The 23,581-nt window shown below is 35.4% G+C and overlaps 1 protein-coding gene across 1 annotated transcript in view; it reads right to left on the bottom strand.

Annotated features, from left to right (window-relative positions):
* The window catches only part of Samuel (SAM-motif ubiquitously expressed punctatedly localized protein), a 166,451-nt gene that overhangs the window by 87,674 nt on the left and 55,196 nt on the right, over positions 1–23,581 (bottom strand). The window lies entirely within an intron of this gene.

Below are 23,581 nucleotides of genomic sequence, written 5' to 3'. Positions count from 1 at the left end.
AAACGATTTTTTTTTGTAAAACTGGGGCTGAATTGTGGGGGGCGCTACACTGCGGTGGCCCTCCCGCCCGCCGTCGCAGCCACGGGTAGGGCGACTGTCAATTAGTGGGAAGACAGCCCGTTCCCCACCAAGTTGAAGAGCGGTTAGTGTTGAAGTGAGAGAGGTTTTCCTTCCCTCTTTGTTGCTGCGGTTATCTCCTGGTCGGTGTGGAGGGGCTGGTTTTGTAATCATGAATATTTAACCAATGTTCCACATGATTTGAAGAACTAACTGGCGGCCCGAACCAGATATTCTGAGAATGTCCACTTCCTTTGCCGCAGGACCCAATCGTCTTCTCCTATCTATTCTTTTTTATTTTTTCTCCTTCTTCGACCAAAAAAAACTTCCTTATTCTTTCTGCGTTTTGCAGAACTGGATTTCTTTCTTGTTATTTATTATTTTTTTCTTTAAATACTCCCAAACCAAGCTCTTTTGTCCCTTTACCCTCCGTCTCTTCCCCTTTACCCTTTCTAACCTGACCTCTGATTCAAAGGAAGGATGAAAAAAGAAATGGTCAAGTCCCAGGACACGTGGATATCAAAGATCACATACCATGATGAGAACAGATTCCTTAAAGTGAGAGAGAACAAAACTTCTTCAGAGGATGTTGAATATTGAAGATCAATTAATTGGAATTTTTACTGCCACCACTTCACTTCCTCCAATACACTAAAACACATGCCCCAAAATGAAGCGCCGTTAGGCCTTTCACAAAGACTTATATTCCACTTGTTTTTTTTGTAGACTTCCAAATTTGGATACAATGAATTACTGCTGCGGGGCTGTGCCCCTTTTTAAGTATGGGTCAACGTTCACTTTGGTCCAAAACATATGTTCATTTCCGGAAGTAATTAAACCTGTCGAATCAATTATGGTAATGGCGTGGGGGCGAAGGAAACCAGTTTATTTGTGGATTTTTGTTAAATTACGTTTAAACTTGGTTGTATAAGCTATTAAGTTTAAACTTTTTCACAGGTAATACTGATTTTGGGTTTTGTAGAAGCTTTGGGATATCACGCTTCCGTCAAAAGCACCATTTCATTATTTAGTGAAGGCAACTGAAGTTTTATAACTTATCTTTAGTTCAAATACTTTTAAGGGATTGTTGTTCATTATTTTTGGTGACTGATTCATAGTTTCCATAGGGTGAAAAAATAATTGCCATTTCAGTCGTGATACATTTATTCTGCCCTGAGCTTTCGACCTAGGGGACTAGGTCATCTTCAGGGCTAGTTTACAAAGTAATAGAACAGACAAGACAGAAGACACACCAACCCTGTAATGTAAAAATATTACTTTGTAAACTAGCCCTGAAGATGACCTAGGGACTATATATTTATACAGATAAATGTATCACGACTGAAAACTGGCATTTATTTTTTCACCCTATGGAAACTTTTAAGGGATGTTCTTCGACGTTGAAGGGGAGAATAGGACTATCCCTTCTTCGCTGCGGGTATCCCTAATATATAACTACACCGAATCCCACTTTTCCTAATACTCAAGTATAGACATAGAGCCTGCAGAGGATAGTTGAAGTGTGCAACTATTTGGGTTTAGCGTACCCACAGGCAAACTCGAGCTACCTTACACACACACACAAACCTACGGTTATGCGTAAACACTGATTTCCATTTGGAAGACCAACAATGGATATTTTAGATCCCATTGGATTAATAATTAACTTATGGCCATTCCCTTTTTTTAATCTACACACGACAATATATGCATATCAAAATTTATTTTAAACACAATGTAATATTTCTACCGCGTGCCGACCCAGCTCGAGTGGTTAAAAGAAGAGAGAAGCTCAAAATGATGAGGGGCGCTAATGACCACAGCAGTCGATGCGCCGAAAAAAAAAAAATTCTATAATTCCGTACTGCTCTCTCTACTTGCTCAAATCCTCTTGTACAGTCTCTCGTCTCCTCTGATATCCCTAACAATCCTACTCGACTGAATCGCCAGTGGCCCCGCGACTTCCTTGTAGGCTGAAGACCTAAATCATTATTCTCCTATCTCTCCTCTCTCCTCCTCGTATTCTCCTCTTCACAATCTCCACTCTCCTATAGAGAGTGCTATCGCTGGGTAGCTTCTCTCCTCCTGATCTTCCCGCACCAGTTCATCTCATTCACCTCCTATTTACTTATTGTATATATTTATACAGATTGTAAATTATTTAAATAAATAAATAAAAAATTCTATAAAAATTCCATGTTTTTTAAAAAAGGAAAACATATGTTAAAATTATTTTTAACATTTTCCACTTTCACTTTATAAATAATGTTATTTACTAAAAATATTTTCCGGAAGCGGGAAAAAAAAGTTTTTATACGTCACCACGCTAACAATTTATGGAAAAATTAAAAAAACAAGCTTGGAAAATAGGGGAACAATGTTTATCTGATAATTTTAAAAATTGTTTTTCTTATTTATTTTATGTGAAAAATCTTTTTTTAGTTTTAGTACAAGGTGATAAGCTGTTTTCTATTAATTTTTTTGTTTTTTTTTATTCTCTAACAATCTACAGGTTGTTGGGAAATCGCCATTATGGCTTTTGGCAGTTGTGTGAAGGTCACTCATTGTCCAAGGATATCGTAAGAAAATTATTTGGAAACCGCTTGATTATTTAGATATCTAAAAATATAAATCTAATGATGGTTATCTAAAGAATGGTAAGGTTATTAGTATTTTTAGAGATCTATAGTGGGGGGTGCTACTTTTTGAAAACAAATTCAAAATTTTATTTAATGATCTTATTTTCTTTTATCTGCATTATTTTATACTTGGGTATATGCAAATTTTTAATTCTGTTTTATTCAAATTTAATAACTACAAATCAGTGGTCAGCTTCAAACTAGTATTTAATGAATGTATTCAGTTAAATAAGTATAAGGTTATTAATTTTTTTTATTTTTTTGTTCTTCATCTGCAACAGCATCTATCAATGTAAATCACCTTATCTCTCTTACTGCAGAAGTCAATGTATATAACCTCAAGACGGTATAACTTTGCAGTGCTCTCCTCTTGGCGTTTGTTATTATAACCAGACCTCTAGTTTGCTGACCATATTTTAATGAGGAACTATGTTATAGTTGGTCTATCTGTGTGTTTCTTTTAAGGCCATCAGTCTTCATAATTCATAGTACTTGTTATTGTTTTATCTAACCAGAAGATCTCCGCTAGTCCAATCTAATGTAGAGTTATACGCTAGATAAGTACTGATTTAGTAACGGTCTGACTAACTCAGCTTAGGTCTTGTTTCTTTTGCTAACTTCTAGAAGAAATAATATGGATATCGTCTCCAGAATATATCATTAATAATCGTTATTAAAACGGCACTAATTAAATATATCATTCATACAAAAAATTTTAAAACCAGTCATGTCTTAACTTGCCAACATTTCTTTCCAATCTAATACTTTCTTCTTTGTTTTTTGCTAATTTACAACAGCAAAAGGAGATCAGTATCAGTAAATATCAGTAAATAATTATGAGTGACTTTCATGAGTCACTGGTAGGTTCTTTACATTCAGAAGTTAATCAGTGACTACCATTGTCAGGAAAATCGCTTGGTCAGGGTCACTTCTGACGTCGAATGGAATTGACTGATAGAATTTGAGATGTATGTTACTTTTAGGTCATCATGTCACGTGTCTATTGGTTACACACAGCGATGAGCATTATTTATTCGGCGAAGAATTTTAGACTGTGAACAAAGAAAGCAATTTATGATTAGAATCCATGGCTGACTCCTATATTTTAGTCCCAGAGTCTAGATCGGGTGGTAGCTTGTTAATTGTCAGTTTAGATAGACTTTCAAGTATGGTTAGCAAGAGGTTTTATTTTGTTTTTATTCTGAGACTAGTAAGCAAATTTCCATATCAGTTCTTTGTCAATGTAGAGTCCAGGGTATCTATAGTAGGGAGCAGCTGACACGAATATATAGATTGGAGGCCACGATAGCCGAGCGGTTATAGGCTAGACCCGCAAAGCTGAGATGTATTGTCGGTTTAGTGGGTTCGATTCCCCCTGTCTAGGTCTTGGATTTTATTTAATGTTTAATATGAGAGATTTATTGCGAAGTATGTTAGGCGGTTATAGGCTAGACCCGCAAAGCTGAGATGTATTGTCGGTTTAGTGGGTTCGGTTCCCCTGAAATTATGTTAGGCAGTTATAGGCTAGACCCGCAAAGCTAAGATGTATTGCGGTACTAGTCTATACTCCTTTAATGGTTAATAAAAGAAATTTATAGTAAAGTATGTTTGCTAGTCGCCTCCGTCCACGACATCTAATTTAGAAGTTGGACGTAAAGCATACCTGAAAAAATAGGCTTTACTCTACATACTATAGATAAGCAGATGGTTCGTCCAAGGATAAACATTACAATTTAGCACTTTCCTAATGAAAATTTCATGCTACAAGAAAATTATATGAATTAGAAATCAGAGAAAATTCTGTACATGTCCACGGAATTTTTTTTTTTGCAGTTTTCATTTAGAGACCTGTACACACAGTTAATGATGAAACATCTTAAAACACTTACCTAAAAGGAAGAATTGTCTTCACCTGTTCAGGTTGTTGAAGTTTACAGTTCACGTGTTTTTCCTACAACAGTTAATTTTGAGCCGTCTGTGGCTATATCACAGGTTGACTGACTAGAGCACCACTTCTTTAATTAGTTTACACACACACTCACTGGCATTAGGGAGCACTACAGGTGAAATCTACTTGAACACAAAACAAACACCACCCTTTCCCTCCCATAACCGTCTAATTAGTAAGACTAATGTGTATAGTTGTAATAACTTGCTGCGCATGTCTCTTTTGTGTTTTCTCGGTCGAGAAAATCTAGTTTGATGGCCCTGTTAGATCTCTTTGGTAAATATTAATGACCCCTTGCATACATACATACACACGAACATGAACATATAAATATACATGAACTGACTTAGTAGAAACAAATACAAAGAACAAAATTTCTCTTAATACAGAAATCAGTAGAGTGCGTTAAAATCGTAACTAGTTATTATTTCATTATTAGTAAGCGATTAGATTAATTCAAGTTTGTCTGTCTGTACAGTTAATTAATTATATTTAAGTCCCTTAACTTTCTTTTTACGAAAAAATTAATTCTAATATTAAGCTTTAAGAATTTCTTAGCTTTTTTACTTTCCTTTAGTTGTTTAGAACAGCATGGGGCGATTCTGCCAAATTGTCGTTACCGAATTTCCGCCGGAAATGATCAGTTTAGAGGTCTCCTGAGACAAGAAAAAGATCTCTTTTTTTGACCCATTTATATTGGCAGCACCATCAGGAATTGAAAATAACTCGCTCTGGATCTTTAGAGATATTCAAGGTAAAAAGGTTGAATTAGTAGTTAGGGATAACCATACCCTGATATTAATTCACTTCCTTAAGAGAATTCTAGGTAGAATATATTAACCTCTAACACCTGATAACTAATCATTCTCACCAGAAAGCCCCAGATAAACCGGGGAATCATTAGTTAGGAATTACCACTTCCTGGCAAAATTTAACAAGTTTCCTTCCCGACGCTCCTCCAGAGAGGTTCTGAGAAATGATTTTTCTCAGATTAAGGAAGTCAAGCTCTCTAGGAAAGTTATAGAGAGAGACAGGAAAGCCAGAACTTCTTCCCTCAACAACGCCATTCTCATATATTCCATAGAATCGCACTCTAAAAATTAGCAATTTGAGACCGTTCTAGGGAAAGTACCTCCTCAAATCCTGAAAAACTTCTAAAGCTTTATTAAGCAGAAATCCAGGACACTATCAGAGACATACAAAATTGGGTATAACCTCTACCAATGCCCCCCAAATTAGGATATATCCTACTCCAAACACCTCAGATCCTCTAGAGAACATCTAGGAAGAAAAAAAGGTGCCGGCTAATTTAGATAAATTCTCCCCTGTAGTCTATACATACCTTCCACCAAAACTAGAGGGATTTCTAGGGAACTTAAATGCTCCTAGAATGTTGACTTTTTTTTTAGCATTGGCTTTCGCCAAACAGCCAGCATCGTCTAGGTGCTTATCACTAGAATATCACTCACTCTCCATTCTTACTTAGAAATACATTCGCTTCACACATTCATCCCTCTACTATATACAACTGTTTACGCCATACAGCCAGCATCGTCTATGTATACAGCCAGCATTGTCTAGGTGCTTATCACTAGAATATCACTCTCCATTCTTACTTATAAATACATTCGCTTCACACATTCATCCCTCTACTATATACAACTGTTTACGCCATACAGCCAGCATCGTCTATGTATACAGCCAGCATTGTCTAGGTGCTTATCACTAGAATATCACTCTCCATTCTTACTTAGAAATACATTCGCTTCACACATTCATCCCTCTACTATATACAACTGTTTACGCCATACAGCCAGCATCGTCTATGTATACAGCCAGCATTGTCTAGGTGCTTATCACTAGAATATCACTCTCCATTCTTACTTAGAAATACATTCGCTTCACACATTCATCCCTCTACTATATACAACTGTTTACGCCATACAGCCAGCATCGTCTATGTATACAGCCAGCATTGTCTAGGTGCTTATCACTAGAATATCACTCTCCATTCTTACTTATAAATACATTCGCTTCACACATTCATCCCACTACTATATATAACTATTTACATACAAACTTACAACTAATGGATGGATCAGTACTTTATTCCTGCCGCCCTTATAGCTTAACCGAAATTAAAATCACCGTAATCCTTCTCTAATAATTTTCTTCCATTCATTCTAATCGGCTATAACTTTTAAATACTGTCATATTTCTTTGCTAGCTCTGCTACAGATTTAAGCACATATAGATTCTTGGTGGAGATTATTATGTCTTCGTAGCGAAATGGTGCATCTAAAATACCTGTATAAGTCGTCAAACATTCGTTTCCTTTCTACCACATAACGTGGACATATCCATTATTATATGTTTGAAATCCTCCTCCTCATTGCAATCTACGCAAAGAGGAGGTTGTTGACTTATTCAATTTTTAGGTATCCGACAAATTAAAAGGGGGTTAGTAAATTAATTATTAGATATGTTTTTTAATTTTTTTTTTTTAAACTGAGAAATTAACCGCGTAGCTAAAAGAAGAAATTAATTAAAAATTAAAAAATTAATAATACTCTGACATTATGTCAATCAATCTTTATTTCATATCAATTTATTTTACAGCATAATTCCACAATTATTATAACTATAATAAGTATAACTTTAAAAAAATTAAAATAAGATAATTACATAAGCCTTGACCATCCACCCTTGCGCTCTAACTCCAAAGAAACCATTTAGAATAAATTAACCTTCTCTACTTTATAACCAACCATTACGTTCCCTTCATTAAGTTACCTTATGGTTAATTATTAACAAATTAGTGCAACTTTAAAAAAAAAGAAACGGTTTTTTTTAATGTAATATTAAAAAAGAAAGTAAAAAAAGAAACCTATACGAAGGCAAACTTTAATCTTTTTTAATTATTAATTATCATATTCATGTAATTATTTTTAGTAGAACGTTCTGCTTAATTTTTTTTTTAATTATTTCTTACCTAAAAATTACTAATTACCGTCAAAGAAATAATTAAATCATCAGCCATTAGGAGAAGAGTAAATTGATAACAGAGATGGGCCAAAATGTAATTAATTAAATTCCTATTTAATTAAACCAAAATTTAATATTAATTATGATTAAAATTAATAAATTTAACCAGCCAAAATCATAAAAAAAATCGATTTTAAAATTAAATCAATTAACGATCAAAATTTGAAATTTAGTTCATAAATTGTCATATGATTGAAAGCACAATTAATTTCTGATTAAAATTTAAATCAGTGCCTATTTCTGACTGATAATAATATAAAAATAAGTCATTTATTAATTTTGTTTTACTTAAATTGATTAATGTAAACAAAATTTAAAATTTCTGTCTAAAATTATGAGTCTAAAGTAATTGTCTAACGAGTTAAATGTATTTGACGTGAATACACGTCAAACCAAATCTCTATTATGGTGCGTTCACCTGTAAAGCTAATATGTATTGTGGTACTGGGTTCGATTCCCCCGGTCTTAGGCTTTGGTTTTTATTTAATGGTTAATATGAGAAATTTATAGTAAAGTATGTTAGGCTAGACCCGCAAAGCTAAGATGTATTGTTGGTTTAGTGGGTTCGATTCCCCTGGTCTAGGCGTTGGATTTTTATTTAATGTTTAATATGAGAAATTTACAGTAAAGTATGTTAGGCGGTTATAGGCTAGACCCGCAAAGCTAAGATGTATTGTTGGTTTAGTGGGTTCGATTCCCCCCGGTCTTAGGCTTTGGTTTTTATTTAATGGTTAATATGAGAAATTTATAGTAAAGTATGTTAGGCGGTTATAGGCTAGACCCGCAAAGCTAATATGTATTGTGGTACTGGGTTCGATTCCCTCGGTTTTAGGCTTTGGTTTTTATTTAATGGTTAATATGAGAAATTTATAGTAAATTATGTTAGGCGGTTATAGGCTAGACCCGCAAAGCTAATATGTATTGTGGTACTGGGTTCGATTCCCTCGGTATTAGGCTTTGGTTTTTATTTAATGGTTAATATGAGAAATTTATAGTAAAGTATGTTAGGCGGTTATAGGCTAGACCCGCAAAGCTAATATGTATTGTGGTACTGGGTTCGATTCCCTCGGTTTTAGGCTTTGGTTTTTATTTAATGGTTAATATGAGAAATTTATAGTAAAGTATGTTAGGCGGTTATAGGCTAGACCCGCAAAGCTAATATATATTGTGGTACTGGGTTCGATTCCCTCGGTTTTAGGCTTTGGTTTTTATTTAATGGTTAATATGAGAAATTTATAGTAAAGTATGTTAGGCGGTTATAGGCTAGACCCGCAAAGCTAATATGTATTGTGGTACTGGGTTCGATTCCCTCGGTTTTAGGCTTTGGTTTTTATTTAATGGTTAATATGAGAAATTTATAGTAAATTATGTTAGGCGGTTATAGGCTAGACCCGCAATGCTAAGATGTATTGTTGGTTTAGTGGGTTCGATTCCCCCCGGTCTTAGGCTTTGGTTTTTATTTAATGGTTAATAAAAGAAATTTTTCTGTAAGGCGCCATAGTAGCTGAGTATGTTTGCTAATCGCCTCCGTCCACGACACCTAATTGGTAGTTGGACGTAAAGCCCACCTGAAAAAATAGGCAATTTTAGTGCGTTCGACGTGGTATACTCGTTGTGAAAAAATTTAAAATTGCCATTAACTACAAAAAAACTCGAAATTTTAATAAAAATACAATAAGAATATTGGATTGAAAAAATAAATGCCATTTCAGTCTGTATAGTAAAAATTTATTTTGCCGAGCAATCGACCTAGGGACTAGGTCATCTTCAGGGCTAGTTTAGAAAGTAATATTTTTTTACATTACAAGGGTGGTGTGTCTTCTGTCTTGTCTGTTCATGGACTGAGACCGATCACACTCAATCCATGAACAGACAAGACAGAAGACACACCAACTACTGCAATGTAATAGTATTACTTTCTAAACTAGCCCTGAAGATGACCTAGTCCCTAGGACGAAAGCTCGGCAAAATAAATTTTTACTATACAGACTGAAATGGCATTTATTTTTTCAATCCCATTGAAACTATGAATCAAGTCACCAATAATAATGGACAACAATAAGAATATTATTTGGTTTGGGATGTTTCCTTTATCTTACCAATAGAACTGCTAAGTATTTTATACGGAGGGGGTTGGTGGGAGTCAGCCAAATGATAAGTGGTTGGTACATGTTTGGTCTCCGCATTAGAGATTCGAGAATTACCTCACACAAATAGAAGCTCTCAACCCTTGTGCAATGCCCTTTTTTTACCTTTTAGATAGAGGTTCAGACCTCTCAGTACGAGCATGATTTCATTTTGCACAGAATTCAAAAAGTTCTTTTCTTCCTTGTAAAAAAGTTCTTGCGTCCCTAGTTAACTAGAGGCAATGCGTAACGTGAAGCGGTGCAAGATTTTTTGAATGAGCACAGAACGAGCTCTGGTAATCTCAAGCCCCCGAGAGAGATTGCAGAAAAAAGTCGCTTGCAGTGATTATTACGACTATTGTAAACTTTTAGTTGTTTTGCCTCCTGCGTTCGACGTGAATACCAACCACGTCATTGCCTGATTTTAATTCCGCACACTGTGGGGGGGGGGGGTTTAAAACTAAATTCCAGTCTTAACTGGTTAATGAGACTTTGGGGATAGCCTCATTAATTTTTGAGCTAACATGTGGCTTAAAACCGGTTTTATTTATTTAAAGAATAGAATAATTGAGTAAAGACTTAGGTATTTAAAATTTAAGACTACTTTGAGATAACTAATTTAATGACTAGAAAAAAACAACAAATTCACAAGCATAAAATACGTATACTAATAGATAGACAATTTCAGCGCCTAGAATTAAAATGGTAGCGTAATGATGGGGATTTAAAATTGCACTCTTCATCTGATTGGCCTAATCACTCATATTTTGATGGCTTTATTGTCTTCTATGGGTGGTTTACCCTCTGGAGGAGGAAGAAACCCTCAAAGATTATTGGTTTAAATTGTTTGCATCACTATTATTATATTATTTACAATTTCTGAAATCTTATTTCAAATTTTCAGTTTTTCGTCTGTTTTTGATGTCATTATAAAAACGGAAGAGTGAAATTTAAGTTATTTTTTTAATAGGATAAACATATTTATCACGTAAAATTATTAAATAGCTTCCTAAAACAGAAATGGTTCATATAAAAATTTATTTACTACAGTAAAATGGCCATGCTTTTCTAATAGAGAAAGGGAATTTTTACAAGGTCTTCAATTGGTGAAATCAGGACAATATCCAAACCAATGAAGGCATGAAATGGTGTACGATTTTATTGTAGTAATAAAACAAAACAAAATTTAAAAGGAAGTGCATTGCACGAAATATAATTATAAAAATATTGTATTGGAAAAGTAATCACAGGTGAAGAAGAGTAGTGGTTAGGGGGTCAGAGTGTGTGGAGAGCAGGTGGTAATTTTGAGGTTACACAGAGGTAACCTGCTGAGCTGAGCGGCAGTAGTATATTCAGGGACTGGAAGTCAATAATTAGAAGTTTGGTACGCTTGTGTGTATGTGAGACATTTCCGGAAAGCCTTCTCTCTTCTTGTAAGCCATAGAATTAACGATGTCAACCGTCTGTGAATAAACCAAAAACCAAGTTGTTTAGTTTTATTGTGTAAAAGGGAACAATAGAATGCATACTTCTGGTTACCAGGTGAGCTAATTGTTCATCATATCGTTGACAGGGGATACCATTATCTAATTACCTGTTTTGGCATAATCTCCATGGTTATTGTCGTTTTTTCTTTGGCTTTGTATGAACCATGGTATTGTCAGGTGGAGACTGATGTTATCAATTTAGGAGTGTTCTATGTTCTGACTGTAAAGGTATCACAGAATCAGTGAGGGTGTAAATCCTTCTGGCAGGGATAAATAGTTTGAGTCTAGTTTTCTTATGATTAACTCAGGCCAAATTTTGCTCTCACATCATTTTTGTCTCACAGCATCAGTAAGAAGTTGTTTAACATGCCTGAGCTTTATTCTTTTTAAATACTACAGCTTTCTTCAAAATCAAGTATATCTTTTGTTCTCAAGTCTTGTTAGAAATAAGTATGACTCCAGCATCTGGTGTCCTTGATAGAATCCGAAAATACACTCCTCAAACTAGGACCTTCCGTCAAAATTTCCCATATTGTCTGCAAGTCGTAAACAAGCTTATGTATCTTCTTCATTGATGACATAAGATGAAAGAAATTAAATTGTTTTAATTTTAAAACAGATTGGACCACAAGGGGGATTGAGTAGAGAGGCATATTACGTCACTCTTCACTTAATCCTCAAGCCAACCCAACCTCCTCGTGGTGTGGTCTGGGCACCTTCGTCTTCTACTTCATTCAACAGAATGAATCAATGAAGGAGGCGAGTGGTGGCTAAAAGGGCTCTGGCGCCTCAGGGTCAGTGGCTAAAATCTCACTGACCTTCCCTACTCTATCCTCCACTTCTTATCCAGAGGACTTTTAGGAAATCTCTCATTGGCAGTCCCACTTCCCGACAAAACGCCAAGTTATACCCTACTTCATTGCTGTACAACAATGGTTGAATCAGTTCTATGTTCTTAAAATGTGCTTTTCCTTCAATACCCTTCAATACTTCAACTAAGCCCAGCTTTTGCAAAAGACCCTTAGTTCTAATTGCAGTTTGCAATAATTATGTTCCCTGAAGAAATAAAATAACGAACTTAGACTGAAAGCTTCAATGACTGAGATGACTATGATAAACGAAAAAAAACGTACAACTTTTTTGGAACATTTCATTTTCAAGCTCATACATACAGCGTTAACTTGATCAAGTAATTTGTATGTATGTTGTCCGCTGCTTACAATGACTTTTTTAAAGCCAAACAATTTAGCTTCACTTGAAATAGTATCTGCCTTTACTTGTTGTGCACAAAGAAGCCTTACAAGAAAGCTTCCCTCTCTTTTGAAGGTCATTTTTCTATACTAAGTAGACAGGTTATCATGGAAATTCTATCCAAGAATGGTTACCATACTATTTTTTTTAAGGTAACTTTTAAAGTATTTTCTATTTTATTTTTATTACCTTTTCATTTGCGCTTACTCTACTAAATATGAGATGGTATTGTTTTTTAGTGAACATTTTATATTTTGGGTTTTCATTTTGGGTTCCTTTGATATTTTGGTCAGGTGCACTTTTTTTTATTTTACCACGAGTTTTTTTGTGATTTTTTTTTTTGGCATTGGCTTCCGCCATACAGCCAGCATCGTCTAGGTGCTTATCACTAGAATATCACTCACTCTCCATTCTTACTTATAAATACATTCGCTTCACACATTCATCCCTCTACTATATACAACTATTTACATACAAACTTACCAACTAATGGATGGATCAGTACTCTATATTCCTGCCTTCCTTATAGCTTAACCGAAATTAAAATCATCGTAATCCTTCTCTAATAATTTTCTTCCATTCATTCTAATCGTCTATAACTTTTAAATACATTCATATTTCTTTGCTAGCTCTGCTACAGATTTAAGCACATAGATGTTGGGTGGAGAATATTATGTCTTTGTAGCGAAATGGTGTATCTAAATACCTGTATATGTCGTCAAACATTCGTTTCCTTTCTACTACATAACGTGGACATATCATTATTATATGTTTGAAATCCTCCTCCTCATTGCAATCTACGCAAAGAGGAGAGAGGACCTTTTTGTTGATCCTGTGAAGATACGATCCGCACAGCGCGTGGTTCGCTCTCAGCCTGCTTATTGTCGTAACAACCCATTTATTCAGTGACAGTTCCCTTAAACGATGGTTGTCTAGGTAACTGATCTGCACATAGTTTTATAGAATCTCCCTTTATTACCATTTCTGTTATCTGTCTGCCATTTTTTGTAGTGCTGTTTTTGCAAATTATACCCTTAGTATCGGTGTGTGGTAATTTATAATTAGCCATTTCCCCCCCCACTATTGGTGGCTTCCTTTGCAAGTTTATCTACAATTTCATTTTCTTTTATACCACAATGACCCCCCTTACCCACAATTAAAAATAATGCAGACCTCCTTCTCTTAAAAAAAATTGCTATAATTTCTACCAATCTCTGCGATAATATGATTCATTCCTGCAGACTGGTTGTGTATACTATGTGATAATTTACACAACGCACTCTGACTGTCTCTAATAATGGTTTATAGACTCGTAAACAAATATTTTTGTCATCAATACAAATTAGAACAAACAGACATGTCTGCGATATGGTAATATACAAATAAAAATCATTACAATAAACAATTAAAGTTGAATATTGATTGCATGATCTGTTTTTGATAATCATGTAAATAAAATCAATATCGTTGATTAAAAAAAAATTTGTCACTCGATAAACATTACTGCTTATTTATTTACTTATTGCATTCATTTGTTGACACACCCGTAGGGTGAATCGAAAATTCTTTTAAAACAACAAAAGCAACGAAAAAAATAATGACAATAATAATAAAAGAATAATTAAGTGGGAAATACGTAATATGACTTTATTTGATTTGAAAATAAATTAAAAAATAAATAAATAAATGAAGGGAAAAATTAATTTGTTGAAGGTTAAAAAATAGTAATAAGATTAAAAAATTTGAATGATAAAACAAAAAAGTAGATGATATTCTTGGAGGAAACATTTGCGTGTGTGTATATGAGTCTGTAAATCTGTTGTATCGTGTTTTGGGAAGGCGGGAATCTAATGAGGGGAACACAAAACGGGAAGGAAGGACATGAAGGAGTGGCAGAAAGTATCTGGACAGGTGGTGGTGACTGTGCTGCGTAGAGTGTAGAGTGCGTGTGACAAGGTCGTTTTCTTGTATTTGTGTCTCTTTTTTGTCTTTGTCTCCGCTTTCTGTGCACAGTATAAAGAATATTGTCTAACACAGATGAACATGTTGAAACATGTCTCTCTTTTTTGCACATCTTTAATAAAATGAACAAAACAGGAGGTTAGGGGGGTGGGTCCTGGTAGTGAGAAGGTGTAGAAAGAAGCGGCAGTACGTGAAACTTCTCTCTCATATATGCTCGTTTGATCCCAGATAGGGGGGGGGGGAAAGCATATCCCAGATAACAATAAAACAAAACAGGTGTTGTCCCACTAACCAGCTTCTTACAAGGACATTGTGGGATATGTGCTTCCTATGCAAAGTAGTTATTAGGCCGATGTTGTTCCGCCTGGAGCCTGGACTTGTAGTAAGTAACATCAAGAAACTCCAAAGACAACACAGAGCGAATTTCTCAAACCTAGCGACTGACTCTCCTCGGCGCACTAGAATTGACTCACTCCACAAGACTGCATCCATTATCATTAGTACATTGCTATATCCAAGATCGTCTGCTGAAACTCCTTTCCATCCTAGACTGTCATCCTAATCCACTCTGCCGCGACATAGCCACCTACAGATCTTTCTATTTCTCTACAGGACACAAAACACTAAAACACATCCTTCTCTAACTCTCCACACTAGCTGCAGGTTTTTCCTCTCCTTTTTTCCTTGCATTCCTATTCTGCTCATCTTAACCTTACTAAGATTAGCACTGTTATGAAGGTTACAATGTTTTGTACATTATACTTCATTTATTTATTTTTTTGTACATATTTATGTTGTAATAAAGATTTATTCTGTTCTAAAAAAATTCTGATATCTGCAAAAACATGGACGTAATAATTCTGAATTCCAGGTGCTTTTATCCCAAAATATTCACGAAATTCAGAATATCCAAAACAATTTAGTGGAGAAGTCATCATACAGGGCATTAAAAATCCTCTTTGCAGCTTCCCAGGGTAGCAAATTCTGGATGAATTTTGGCTCTTCATCTGCTCAGAAATAGATATTCTTTGTTCGTGATATTTTTTGTTCTTTCAATAGTTGTTTGAAGATTTCTAAATCTGTCCGGAGTTTTTTTTTTTTGTTAATTCAGTAGCATTTTCTAGACGGAAATTCACGCATTCGGAGGAAGTGGTGTAGTTAAATCTTGACTAGATCAAGGTCATGATTTGCTTATGGATTATCTCTAACAAAATGGTGAATAAGAGAACTGGGAACAGTCAAGTTCTTGGCATAGGAAAAGGAAAATAAAAAAGCTGCGGAAAATTAAAGAAAAACTTTATTTCTAGGATGTGTTTGAAAAATTCAGTTCATTAATACGAGTATATTAATTATTTCAATCGATTTCTCGATGAATAATTGGCCTACCATCACTATAATCTGTAGCTCTTGTAAACTGATCTATTTGTAAATACCTTAGACTAAAATTTAAATTTGAATAGACTGATTGAATATATAAGCGTAATATATTTAGCTAGGAATTTTTAGTAACTCCGTTTAATACAATTTTCGTCATCCAATTGGTAAAGAGAGGCTTTCGAAAGAACTATTATTTATTTAAAGTGATAATAAATTTGCTTAATTCTCCCAGAAATGATGACTTCAAATTTTACCACAAGATATTAGAAATACAACTTAAATATCTCTATTGTCACATTGTTACCTGGTAGAATATACAATATTTTTTTTGTTTTCAATCTAATTTTGCTACAAGAAAACAAAGAAAAGGAGAAGAGAAATGTTTAAGAAGAGACTGCGAAGAGAAGATAACAGAAGAAAAAGGAAGAAGGTCAAACAATGATGAATAAAGTATGGGAAGGTGCCACACCTAAAGAAATAAAGAAGGAAAAAAAGAACCTAAAAACCAAGGACAGAACTATTTGGTTTTACTTGTTACGACACAGACGTTCATCTGTCCAAAACAGCTGATACGTACATTATTAAAACGACAATAAGGACACTCAATCAATCGTACATTGTGACAATTATGGGGTAATATTTTTCGTACAGTAAACCACTCAAGTTTAGTTTAGCTTCCAAAAAAAATTAACCTTCTTGTTTCATAGAAAATTATCCACACAGGAAAGTGGAAAAATAAAAGAAAACCAGTCTAATACAAAAAGGAAAAACTTGTTACTGAAACTGGGATTGGCTGTTCTCAATAATAATCAAGACACATCTTTTTATTGGAGTAATGTTCATGGACAACTCCATTAATTTAGATTAGTTTATTTTATATTCTTTTTGATTATTGTTTTATTATGTTAGCGTCCATACAATTTATCACTTTTGCTACCGTTAATTTGGGTAGCCATGTTTTTTAAAATATTATTTCTATTTTGTTTAACAAAACATATGATATTTGTTTTTATTAAATCACTCCTGGTTAATTGTCTCCATATTTGGGAATCTGCCAAGGATATCAAGGACATCTTTGTTGAGTTCAATATTTCTTCTTCTTTTTCTTCTACTCCTTCATCCCAAGTCCTGTATCTCTATCTCACTCGTTTGCTCGCCCAACTACTTATCGGTTTCTTTTTACATCTTTCATCCCACAACAACAGTTTATACTGTTGGAGGCGCCACGATAGCCGATTGGTTAAAGGTGGGGCTCGCAAAGCTAAGTTCTGTGGTGATTGTGGATTTGATTCCAGATCTTAGCGACTAATGCCATTGGATAGGGTCACTAGGCGCATTAACTTGACATCTGATTTGATATTACCCAGCTGATTGTTTTTTTCCAGTCAAATAAGAGGTCCCCACCCCCCCAGATCACTTCCATTTTTCCAAAATTTCCTGCAAGTAATTTTCCTTGAGACGCTTTTCAAATTAAAATTTTTATAAAATTCTCACCCCTACCCTAGACTTAACTGAACAGACGCTATGGACTACTTAAAAGACTCTTAGACTATAGATCAAAACTCTCTCTGGACAACAAAAGACTGATTTATACTACTATTTTGAAACTCATCAGGACGTATGGAATAGAGCTGTGGGGTTCAACCAAACGCTCCAATTTCTTCAATCTAAAATACTTCGAACTATTGTAAACGCTTCATTTTATGTCTCCCAACCTGGAACTATACACACTGACCTTAACATTCCTTTTATCACCCCAAGTTGCTAAAACACGATACAGAAAACTCCACTTCAGCCTGCAATCTCATATCAATCCTCTAGCTCAAAATCTTTCTTCTAGAACTCTTCTTGATAACCCGGGGACAAGACGCCTTAAGAGACAGTAGTCTCGTGATCTCCTCTCAAGTGAAGGAGAGTGACTAACCATATAAAGTTTTGGAGTGTTACCATTGGGTAACTTCTCCACTCGTTACCTTATCATTTACTACTCTATTGTATCATTGTTACTTATAGCGCCAACGCGCTGATTGTACCACAACAAACGCAAAAAAATAAAATTAAAATAAAAAAATAAATAAAATAAAGTTCTCGCCGCAAAAAAAATTGATACATTAAAGGTAATTTCTAAAATAAACGTTAAAAAAAAACTAAAACGTGAATAATCGATACGAAATCATTTCCTTACATGACACATTGCATGACTCTAGGTTTTTTTTTTTTTTTTTTAAAGACTTCTGGCAATTTTAAGTTACCAAATTAAAACTAATTAGAAGAATACCCGTTATTCTGGCCTTAGGCCTGCCCTAAGGCAAAGATGGGACTGGTTTATGACTAAGTAGGGATTAAGAAAAATACTCGGAAGGTTTTCTGGGTTCTTTTTTTCTTCTAGTAATAAGGGATACAAGGAGAGAGTGGGAGAGTAGCCAGCGGGCTTAACTCTTGGATAATGACTTTACAATGTTTAAGTAGATGTAAGTATTTAGGTAAAAATCGGCTTTAAATTCCATTTTGTCCATTTCGATTGGAGAAAAGAATTTACAGTAACCTAAAAGATTTATGGGTACTTCCGTTTAAATATAGAATTTACCCACATCTGCAAAATTTAGGGAAACATTTTATATTATGAGGAAGAAAAAGTAGTAGGAGAAGTGTTTTCCCCAAATTTTTTGTCAGAAATAGCTGGATAGATTTTTCATTAATCTTAGAAAAACTGATTGCGCCATAATTGTAGACTGGAAACTACTATTTTCTAACATACTTCCAGAATAATGAGAACCGGAAAAGAATGGTTACGCATCTCTCCAAAGTGCCTAATTAGAACAATTTTACAAACCTACCCTGTTGTATATTATAAAGGAGAGACCTGCGAAGCTAATATGTATTGTTGGTTTAGTGGGTTCGATTCCCCAGGTCTAGGCCTTGGATTTTATTTAATAGTTAATAAAAGAAATTTACAGCAAAGTATGTTTGCTAGTCGCCACTGTCCACGACACCTAATTGGTAGTTGGACGTTAAGCTCCGCCTGAAAAAATAGGCGATTACTTTACTTTATATTGTAAAGGAAAAATTTTTTTTCACCCGGGTACTTTACAACCTATGCGGTCATATCCCCGATACCGAATAGTCAATGCTCTCTATCGCTTGTTCCAAATCTTCCATCCACCCAGGTCGGCCCTGTTTTCTCCTTTCCTGTGGAGTAAAGCTGTGGATTCTCTTGGGCTTAGGAGGTGGCCATACTATTTCCAGTCTTTTGGTCTCTATTGTATAGAGAATGGTCTCCTCCACTTTGGCCTTCTTCCTAATTTCGGAAGTAGTTTGGGAATTCGCTGGAGCCCTAGATATACCCCAGAACTTCTCCTCCAAAAGTCCATTTCCAGGGCCAACAAGCTAGAAGGAAAATTACATTATTCCCTCCCCATAATTTCGACTGTTCCGCTGTTTAAAACAGGACGAGGTCTAAAAATTTTCAATTCTAATTCTAAAAGAATAAATTTACGACTCATTATTCCAGGAATAAATGTAATTAATCTAATTGAATGTAATGAAACTAGGAAAGAGGTGCATGTTAACGTTACTTTGAAGTTATGCTAATAATAATTGCATGTTCTTCTTCAAGGACTTAATTCTTATTTTTTCTTATTTATTTAAAAAAAAAAAAAATGATAATAATTTAAATTTTCTGGATATTCGCTTATTTCAATTCAGGAAAATATGAATTTTCAACAGCATTTTCTTTTTAGCTCATTTGATTTTTAGGACAAAACAATTTTACGTGAACATCGTACATACTCATACAATTTAAGTAAATGTATCTCAAATTTGTTTGCTACATATAATAATATGGTTTGAGTTGAAGGATACGTGAGTTCATAGCGCCTCGTTAACCAAATTTTTTTTTATGGTAGGCCTAACATTTATGGATAGCATATTAATGAAACTGTTTTTTTAACTATCCAAGAAAACCTCATAAAAGAAAATCACGTTGTCTGTGGTTTTTATTTATATTTTTAAAATGTATAAAGTATCAAAAATTCCATACTGCTCTATCTACTTGCTCAAATCCTCTAGTACAGTCTCTCGCCTCCTCTGACATCCCTAACAAACTTCCTCGCCGACTGAATCGCAGTTCCATGCTGCTCTCTCTAATTGCTCTAATCCTCTAGTACAGTCTCTCGCCTCCTCTGACATCCCTAACAAACTTCCTCGCCGACTGAATCGCAGTTCCATGCTGCTCTATCTACTTGCTCAAATCCTCTAGTACAGTCTCTCGCCTCCTCTGACATCCCTAACAAACTTCCTCGCCGACTGAATCGCAGTTCCATGCTGCTCTATCTAATTGCTCAAATCCTCTAGTACAGTCTCTCGCCTCCTCTGACATCCCTAACAATCTTACTCGCCGACTGAATCGCAGTTCCATGCTGCTCTCTCTAATTGCTCAAATCCTCTAGTACAGTCTCTCGCCTCCTCTGACATCCCTAACAAACTTCCTCGCCGACTGAATCGCAGTTCCATGCTGCTCTATCTACTTGCTCAAATCCTCTAGTACAGTCTCTCGCCTCCTCTGACATCCCTAACAAACTTCCTCGCCGACTGAATCGCAGTTCCATGCTGCTCTCTCTAATTGCTCTAATCCTCTAGTACAGTCTCTCGCCTCCTCTGACATCCCTAACAAACTTCCTCGCCGACTGAATCGCAGTTCCATGCTGCTCTATCTACTTGCTCAAATCCTCTAGTACAGTCTCTCGCCTTCTCTGACATCCCTAACAAACTTCCTCGCCGACTGAATCGCAGTTCCATGCTGCTCTATCTAATTGCTCAAATCCTCTAGTACAGTCTCTCGCCTCCTCTGACATCCCTAACAATCTTACTCGCCGACTGAATCACCAGTGCTATACTGCTCTCTCCACTTGCTCAAATCCTCTAGTACAGTCTCTCGCCTCCTCTGACATCTCTAACAATCTTTCTCGCCGACTGAATCGCAGTTCCATGCTGCTCTCTCTAATTGCTCTAATCCTCTAGTACAGTCTCTCGCCTCCTCTGACATTTCTAACAATCTTTCTCGCCGACTGAATCGCAGTTCCATGCTGCTCTCTCTAATTGCTCAAATCCTCTAGTACAGTCTCTCGCCTCCTCTGACATCTCTAACAATCTTTCTCGCCGACTGAATCGCAGTTCCATGCTGCTCTCTCTAATTGCTCTAATCCTCTAGTACAGTCTCTCGCCTTCTCTGACATCCCTAACAATCCTACTAGCCGACTGAATCACCAGTGCTATACTGCTCTCTCCACTTGCTCAAATCCTCTAGTACAGTCTCTCGCCTCCTCTGACATCCCTAACAAACTTCCTCGCCGACTGAATCGCAGTTCCATGCTGCTCTCTCTACTTGCTCAAATCCTCTAGTACAGTCTCTCGCCTCCTCTGACATCCCTAACAATCCTACTCGCCGACTGAATCGCCAGTGGCCCCCGCGACTTCCTTACTGCCTGAAGAACTAAACGCCATTATTCTCCTATCTCTCCTCTCTCCCACTCATATTCTCCTCCTCACATTCCCCTATCTCATATAGAGAGTGCTACTGCTAGGTAGCTTCTCTCCTCCTGCTCTTCCCGCACCAGTTCATCTTATTTACATCCCATTTACTTATTGTATATATTTATACAGATTGTAAATTACAAAATAAATAATAATAATAATACAAAAACTTATAAAGGGTACTTTTGGAGGAAAGAGTGTGGGACAGGTATTCCAGGTATTCCTCTAACGTGCCATTATAGTGTATTATGTACGGCCGTTCATTAAATATTCTGGGTTTCCAATCAACCAAAAAAAATTAAGTTACCACAGAATTAGACGATTGTTTAGACAATATTTTTTTGTGAACAATAGATTCACCTTTTTTTTTGAGGTCAATAATGTCATTGCAAATTTTGACCTTTTAAGGGTCACGATGTTAATTTTTTTTTTGTTTCTATTTTGTTTCAATAATAATAATAATAATAATATATAGCTCTAAAATAAACCAATAGGATAAAGGGAAAATAAAGTACTAATGTCGGTTTCCATCTTTGAGTTTTTACTTTAAAAAAATTTTCCTTTGTCCTAAAATTGTCCTCAAAGTCTGTAAAAGTAATTTTTACCAAAATCCTTGATCCCAAAGTTATCTCCTCTGAACTTTCATTCAAGTATTCTCCAGTAAAGTTTTATTGTTTTTGTTCTTAAGCGTAGACCTTAGGGAAGTAAAGAAGTAAGCGTAGGCAAGTGTGAAATCGAGCGGTTTTAGCACTTTCTTATTAAAACTATTAAAAATTTATAAATTTAAAATATCTAACCAACGTTTATTGTTGCAAGAAGATTATTTTGCCGGAAATGGGGAATTTACAGAACCGTATTTTGTCATTTTCTTAAGAGAAGAAAATTACGCATTCATTGTGACGTCAATGCTTACTGAATACTTACATAACGTCAGCATTGAAGAATTACGAAAAATGCGGAACATCAAACTTAAGTCCCAGTAAGATTTAAATAAACTACGGGAAGCATAAGTCGTGTGCAATTGATCAAATCAGATTATTTGATACTTTTGAGCCAGTATTGAGCCAGAATTTACGTAACGCGTCCCAAAGATAGGGGTCTGATTTGGATCGGAATTGATATTTTTATAATCGATACTGGAATGAATGCCAACGATTCGTAAAAAAAAACTCCAATGTTTATTATTCACATTAAACCTTCAAGGTGGCCTTATAATTATAATTATTACTTTTAATTACACAATTAATTACAATTTACAAACGAGTACATAAAACAAAAAAAATTAAAAAAAAGCTGTCGTCCATTGACCTCATCGAGTCCTTCTTATGTAGATGATAATTATCTACTTAAATGTAATTATTTTTTTATTCTTTTTATTATTAAAACTGTCCGGTAGGACAGTTGTATAAGGGTTGACCATCAAAAACTGCACGAAAAAGCGTAACGTTGAAAAACACCCAACTTTGACAATTTTTTTCTCTTTTTCTATAAAAGATAAAATTCCCAAATTTTCTTTAAAATAAAGGGCAAATCCTCCTTTATGACTGTAATTTTTTGCAACAACCCAGATCTAATAGGTTTTGAGAAAAAAGTTGCTGAAAATGAGCAAAAACGGCTTTTTCAAAAATTGTTGTTGTTCTTGTTCTTGTTGTTCTTCTTCTTCTTCTTGTTGTTGTTACCTTTTTTGTAAACAACGTAGCGCCTAAACGCGTGAACCGATTTTCATGAATGAGGTGTCATTCGATTCGGAATTTTATGTAGATGTGCCTTTTGGGGGTCTCGGCCCTGTACATTGAATGGGAGAGGAGTTAGCCCCCTTTATGTAAGGCCCCCTCCAAAATTATTATTACTAATTACTCTGTAAATCTTGGCCCGATTTTGATAAAATTTGGTAGGATGATAGGGTTAGGGCTCCCCTACCTAACAATAAAGCGACGATCTGCTCTTACACTTGTTAAGGGGAAGTATAGCAATCGTTTCAAATTATCGACACGTGAACCGATTTTCATGAATGAAGTGTCATTCGAATCGAAATTTTGTACAGATTTGTACTTTAAAAGTCTCGACGCTATGCCTCATAAGGAGGGGAGTTCGCCCCACCCAAATAAGGCCCTTTCTGAAACTATTATTACCAATATTTCTACAAAGCTTAGTCCG

The sequence above is a fragment of the Rhodnius prolixus genome, unplaced genomic scaffold, assembly GCF_049639745.1.
Source record: "Rhodnius prolixus isolate KJV_2025 unplaced genomic scaffold, Rpr scaffold_7, whole genome shotgun sequence".
In the NCBI taxonomy this organism is placed as follows: domain Eukaryota; kingdom Metazoa; phylum Arthropoda; class Insecta; order Hemiptera; family Reduviidae; genus Rhodnius; species Rhodnius prolixus.
This window is presented reverse-complemented; position numbering and strand designations above follow the sequence as displayed.